The following is a 5945-nucleotide window of genomic DNA, read 5'->3' as shown; positions in this document are numbered from 1 at the left end:
AAAGTCAAATCCATATTGAATGTATGTTTATATATATATATATATGCATCCGCAGTGTGTGTGTGTGTGTGTGTGTGTGTGTGTGTGTGTGTGTGTAGGATAACTGGAGGGAATAAACCACATAAGAGCCTTTGCTACTGCTTGATGAGTTAAAAGTTATGAATAGATCAGAGTTGGCATACCTTTCATTTTTTAAATGGGCAAAGGATTATTTGTCAACCAGAGTCTAAACACATTAAAAATTCAAGTAGAGTATGTTATGTTTTATCAATCTACCTATTGATAAATCTTTGGGGTTCCTATCAATATGAGAATTTTCCAAATTGTCTTATCAATATTTGTTTGTGAGTCTTTTGATGGAAATATACTTTTTTCTCTAGGGTAAATACTTAGATGTTCAATGGCTGGTATGATATCACTGATAGAAGTTTAACATTGTTGAACACTACCCAACTGTTCAGTCCTTTTAAATTTAGCCATTCTCATGAGACTGTAATAGTATCTTCTTGTTTTCATTTCCAAAGTATTAATACTTACAGTATCTTTTCATATGTTTATTTGATAGTTGTGTATCTTCTGTAGTGGAGTAGTTATCCAAAGAGTTTGCCTATATTTATTGGAGAGATTTCCTATATTTATTGGAGAGATTTCCTTGCTAAAGTTTTTTTTTGTGCCATTTCTAGGGCTGGAACTCAGAGCCTGGCACTCTCCCTAAGCTTTTTTACTCAAGGCTAATGTTTTACCACTTGAGCCACAGCTCCACTTCCATATTTTTTGGTAGTTAATTGAAGATGAGTCTCATGGACTCTCCTGCCCATGCTGGCTTTGAACTGTGATCCTCATATCTCAGCCTCCTGAGTAGCTGGGATTACAGGTGTGAGCCACCAGTACTCAGCTCTTACTGGGTTTTGTTAGATTTATTTTATATCTCAATTGTAAGCCTTTTATTAGATGAGTTTCAGATGTTTTCTTTAACTCACAGGCTCATCTTTTAATTTACTCAATAGTGTCTCTAGAAGTTCTTGAGATTTATGTTTTATATTTACATCTACCATCCAGTTTGACTTGACTTTTGCAATTTGTGTACTACATACATATTTGTGCATATGCGTATTCAGTAGTTCTGACATAACGCATAGAAAAGGCAGTTTTCTTTATTATACTGCTTTTGCACCATTATAAAAAATCAGTTTTGTTATATTTGTGAGTCAATTTCTGTATTGTTTTTCTACAATTTGATCTATTTTCTGCCTTCATACCAGTAGTGGACAGTCTTGATTGCTGTAAGTTCATAAGATTCTTGAGATCAAATAATATTTGTCCAATTTTGTTTATTTGCAAAGTTGTTTTCATAGTCTAGGTCCCAGACTGGAGGCATTGCTCAAGTGGTTGAGCATCAGCCATGAACAAGAAAACTAATGAGAGCAAAAGGCCCTGAGTTCAATCCACAGTACAGGCACAGTCTAAGTCCTTTGTATCTCCACATATATTTTAGAATCTAATGCATCAATTCATTTTGTAAAAAATATGGTGATGATAATGATGATTGCACTGAATATACTGATCAATCTGGAGAGCACACATGACAGTGATACGTAGCCATCCAAACCATGAAGACAATATGCATCTTTATTTAGACCTTTATCCTAGCAATGTTTTGTGGTGTTTAATGTATAGATCTTGCACATGTGTGGTTAGATTATCCATAAGTATTTTGTAGTTCCTGAGGGTTTATAAATGCCAGTAATGTAAATTAATATTTCTGTACTTTCACAGGCTGTTACCAAACAAATGTTAAACAGTGGCTGTTGGCTAATGTAGATTCAGATTTTACTTGGGTTGCTTACTCTACAATGGAAAAGATACTTGATGATTAATACTAATTTTTCATTATTTCTATGTCAGCTTTTCAAAATGATGCACAATGTACAGAAATAGGAAGAAAAACTATTTAGAGATAAATCTGTGGACTCCAGAAGGTCTATTAGCTAAATAGGTTATTAGCTTCCAACTGTATATATGATCAAAATTGGCTCTGTTGTATTATAGGGTTTTAAAAATTAACATTCCTCCAGCAGTCCATTGTAGTGAATTCTTGGGGCTGCAGGTGGTGAGAAAAAGAAAAGAAACTACAATATACTACTACATCCTTACAAGAATGAATAAAGTCAAACTGGGCACTAGTGGCTCATGCCTGTAACCCTAGCTACTCAGAAGGCTGAGGTCTAAGGTTCACCATTCAAAGCCAACTTGGGAAGAAAAGTCCTCAAGACTCTTATTACCAGTCAACCAATCCACAAAAATACAAGAAGTGGAATTGTGGCTCAAGTGGTAGAGTGCCAGTCTTGAGTGTAAAAACTATGGAACAAGGGCTGGGATGTAGTTCAGTGGCAAAGCGCTTGCCTAGCAAGTAACGTCCTGGGTTCGATCCCCAGTACCAAAAAAAAGCAAAAATACAGTTAAAAAAACTAAGGGGAAGTACCCAATCTCTCCCTTCCCCCCCCAAACCCCAGATACAACCATTTCGAAACAGTTCATTTATGCATATGTATATATGTATGCATGTATCTAAGTCTATATTACTGAAACTGCCAAGGGTATATATTGTAAGGAGCTCGAGTTTTTTTTTCAATTTAGTATTGTTCCTAGGTTGTATTATTATGAAAAAACCAGTTGTTTGTTTTTCCTAGCTTTCCTTGACTAGAATGGTTACCATGGAAATTCTGACTGCTGTGGGATTTGGTGCAGAATGAGCCTCCATTTTGTTCTTTTCTCAAATTGCTTATAATTATAATAGTTGTCCAGTGTCTCTTCTTAAATTCTACTGGGTCTTCCAGAATTATTAGTCAGAACTTAATTATAGGATAAAAGTTTCTTTCCTATGTTATTTATTTATATGTAAATGTGAGTATTCATGTGTTTGCTTCTATCAATATACTCAGAGATAGACATATATAAGAAATGTATATTATCAAATCATCCCAGAACAGTGGAAGCCATTCATGTTTCCCTCTTGTTCATTTGACCCCTCCCTAGAATTTTTTTGCTCTTTGGACCTGCCTGACCAGTTCTCAATTGTAAAAATGAGGTAATGATGCCAACTTCAGAGTGTCCTTTTAAGGACTTGAAGAAAAAAGTCCAAAATAAAACCTGTAGCAAGTATTATCTACCATCATCTCAACAAATGATGGTTCCTTATTCTCACAATGTCTCCTTCTTCCTGTCTTTGGGATTCTTCTGATATTAACTGATAAATACCTGACTAGAGAGATGCTACTTGGAAATGTAGCAATGAGACCACATATCCATTATATGTAAGAATCAGTGTCACTACTATGTGAGAGAGTATTTGAGATGGAGTTGCATTATTTTGCTCATTGTGTAGCTCTATTACATTACGTTCTTCTGTGTCTCCTATTTTCTGTAAATTGGTCATTAGAATTAGAGGCCTTATGCCATTAAAAAAATAAACTACCCTAGGGCTGGGAAGTTGGCTCAGTGGTAGAGCGCTTGCCTTGCATGCCTGAGGCCCTGGGTTCTATTCCTCAGCACCACATAAGCAAAAAGAAAAAAGCCGGAAGTGGTGCTGTGGCTCAAGTGGTAGAGTGCTAGCCTTGAGGTGAAGAGCTGAGGGACAGCGCCCAGACATAGAGTTCAGGCCCCATGACAGGACCCCCCAAAAAAATTAATAAATAAAAAATAAACTACCCCAGATGTGGTTTAGGATGTCAGCATGATTGGTTTTTTGGTGAGGGTTCTGTTCCAAGTGTGTGCTTTCTTTGGTGTGCACATGCAATTTCCTATGTTTTCTAATCAATGCCATTGGAAAGTTTCTGCCTCTTGGTCTAATGACCACCAAGAAACACTACTTACACTCTCAATTCTATAGATTAGTGTTTCAGCATGTGCATTTTTGGGGAAAACAAGAATTGAGTCTGCAACATATCAGGGATCTTATTGTATCTGGCTATTATTGTTACTGGAACATTATTAAAGATTTATCACTGGGCTCAAGCATTAAACTGATTCATCCATCATAAGATTTCCTGCCTGCTTTTTATCTCCTATTTTTAAGTCTCTGAAGATCTGTATTGTAGATATGAATTTCATTAAATTGCAAAACAGTCAATTTCTAATTCTGTAAATTTTCCTGCATTGATTTGCTGGATGTTTTCTATAACAGAAACCTCTGTCTTATCAAATGTTAAGTTTCAGACAGCTTTGGTATATGCAGAAAAGGTAAGAGTAATATTTACTTTTTTTCAAAATATTCCCTTTTCAAAGTAATTCATAATTTCTCTAAGAAGCCTCCACAAGTAAGTAGTAGTATGTTGGCTTAGCTCATTTTCTTTTTGTTTTAGTGTCACCAGGACTCCAAATGTCTTTCTATACTTGATGTGTTTTAATCCATTTCCATCACTAATGCTAGTGATGTTTTAATTGGGCTGTGTGAACCCCATTAGTTTGACCTGTGAGTCTTTTCTGATGTACTTTCTTTTATGATTTATCAGTTGAGTCTCAGACCTATCTCAGATCCAGACCTCAATGCAGTCATTTATCCTTGGTTCTTTTAGTAAGAAATACTTTTAGGGAGACACTATTTGTATACTCCAGTTACTCATTGCTTCTGAGTTGGCCACTGTTTTTTTTTTTAACATTTTCAGTGCCAGGAACAAGTAGATATGTTATTTATATATACAGAGAGATTACATTTTATATATTCTATATTACTTACATGTATAATCTCTCTCTCTACATATATACTAAGAAAGAGACACAGAGAGAGTACATCATCAGCTTTTATGTGGGATGCTTATTTTGTCCCCTTATAGTTAATTGTTTTATTATCATTTTTAGCCAAAAAAATTACAAAAAGAATTATCGCTTACAGTCAGACTTTTTGCCACTGTGACAAATAGCTGGGAGAAACAATTTAAAGAAGCATTTGTTTGGCTCACAGTTTCAGAGATTTTTGTCAGTAGTAATGGTCCATCATTGGGTTTGAGATTAGTCCAAAATGTCATGGCAGAGAGTGTGATGAGGTAGATATGCTAGCCTTGTGGAAGCCAAGAAGCAGATAGAAATCACAGAAAATGGACGGGGTTAAGATATACCTTTCTAATTCATACTTCCAGTGACCCAACTCTTCCTACTAGGCCTCAACTTGCATAGTTCTAACACCTCCCAATAGTTTTCAGATTCTGAATCCATCAGTATATTAAACTATTGATTATTCAGATTTGTGTTTTTGTTGTCTCTTCTAAGCATCTCTCCATTCAATCAAATTCACAATTAAGATAAACAACCAACACACACACACACACACACACACATCTTTTTCTTTGTTCACAAAACACGCCATATTTTGCCTCAGTTAAATTTCTAGAGGCCTATTGCTTTTCTAGACATGCTGAGATATTTCATTCAAGGTGAAGGATGTTTTCTTTTTTTTAATAACAAATCATGTCAAGGCCCAATAAAATTTTCATTATGGACCATCCCTACAATCCCTGTGCAAAAATAAAAGCCTTGACTTTTCCTTTGTTCACTAGTAACCTGGTCTGTCTTTAATCAATTTTGCACCACAGAACCTAGGCATTTGTTTGCTTTCTGTTCTTTTGCCATGACATTCAACCATTCTGAATCCTCTCATCTAATTAATTAGTGGAGGTAGTATGGCAAGTACATCCTGGTTTAATGATGCACCTTTTTATGCTAATATGATTGTTTGGGAGAGTGAGGGAGGTAGAGAAGAACACATACCACACTTTTTAATGTATAATGGGTTATGTACTAAAGTGCTGGGCATTGTTTCAAAAGGTATTTTCTTTTTTTCAGTACTGGGTTTTGAACTCAGGCCATGAGGAAGTTAGAAAGTAGTTGGAATTTATGGCCCCACTGCTGTTCTTCCTCCTCCTCCTCCTCCTCCCCCTCCTCCTCCTCCA

This window comes from Dipodomys ordii, unplaced genomic scaffold, assembly GCF_000151885.1.
Source record: "Dipodomys ordii isolate 6190 unplaced genomic scaffold, Dord_2.0 Scaffold303, whole genome shotgun sequence".
Taxonomy (NCBI): Eukaryota; Metazoa; Chordata; class Mammalia; order Rodentia; family Heteromyidae; genus Dipodomys; species Dipodomys ordii.
Note: the sequence above shows the minus strand (reverse complement) of the source record.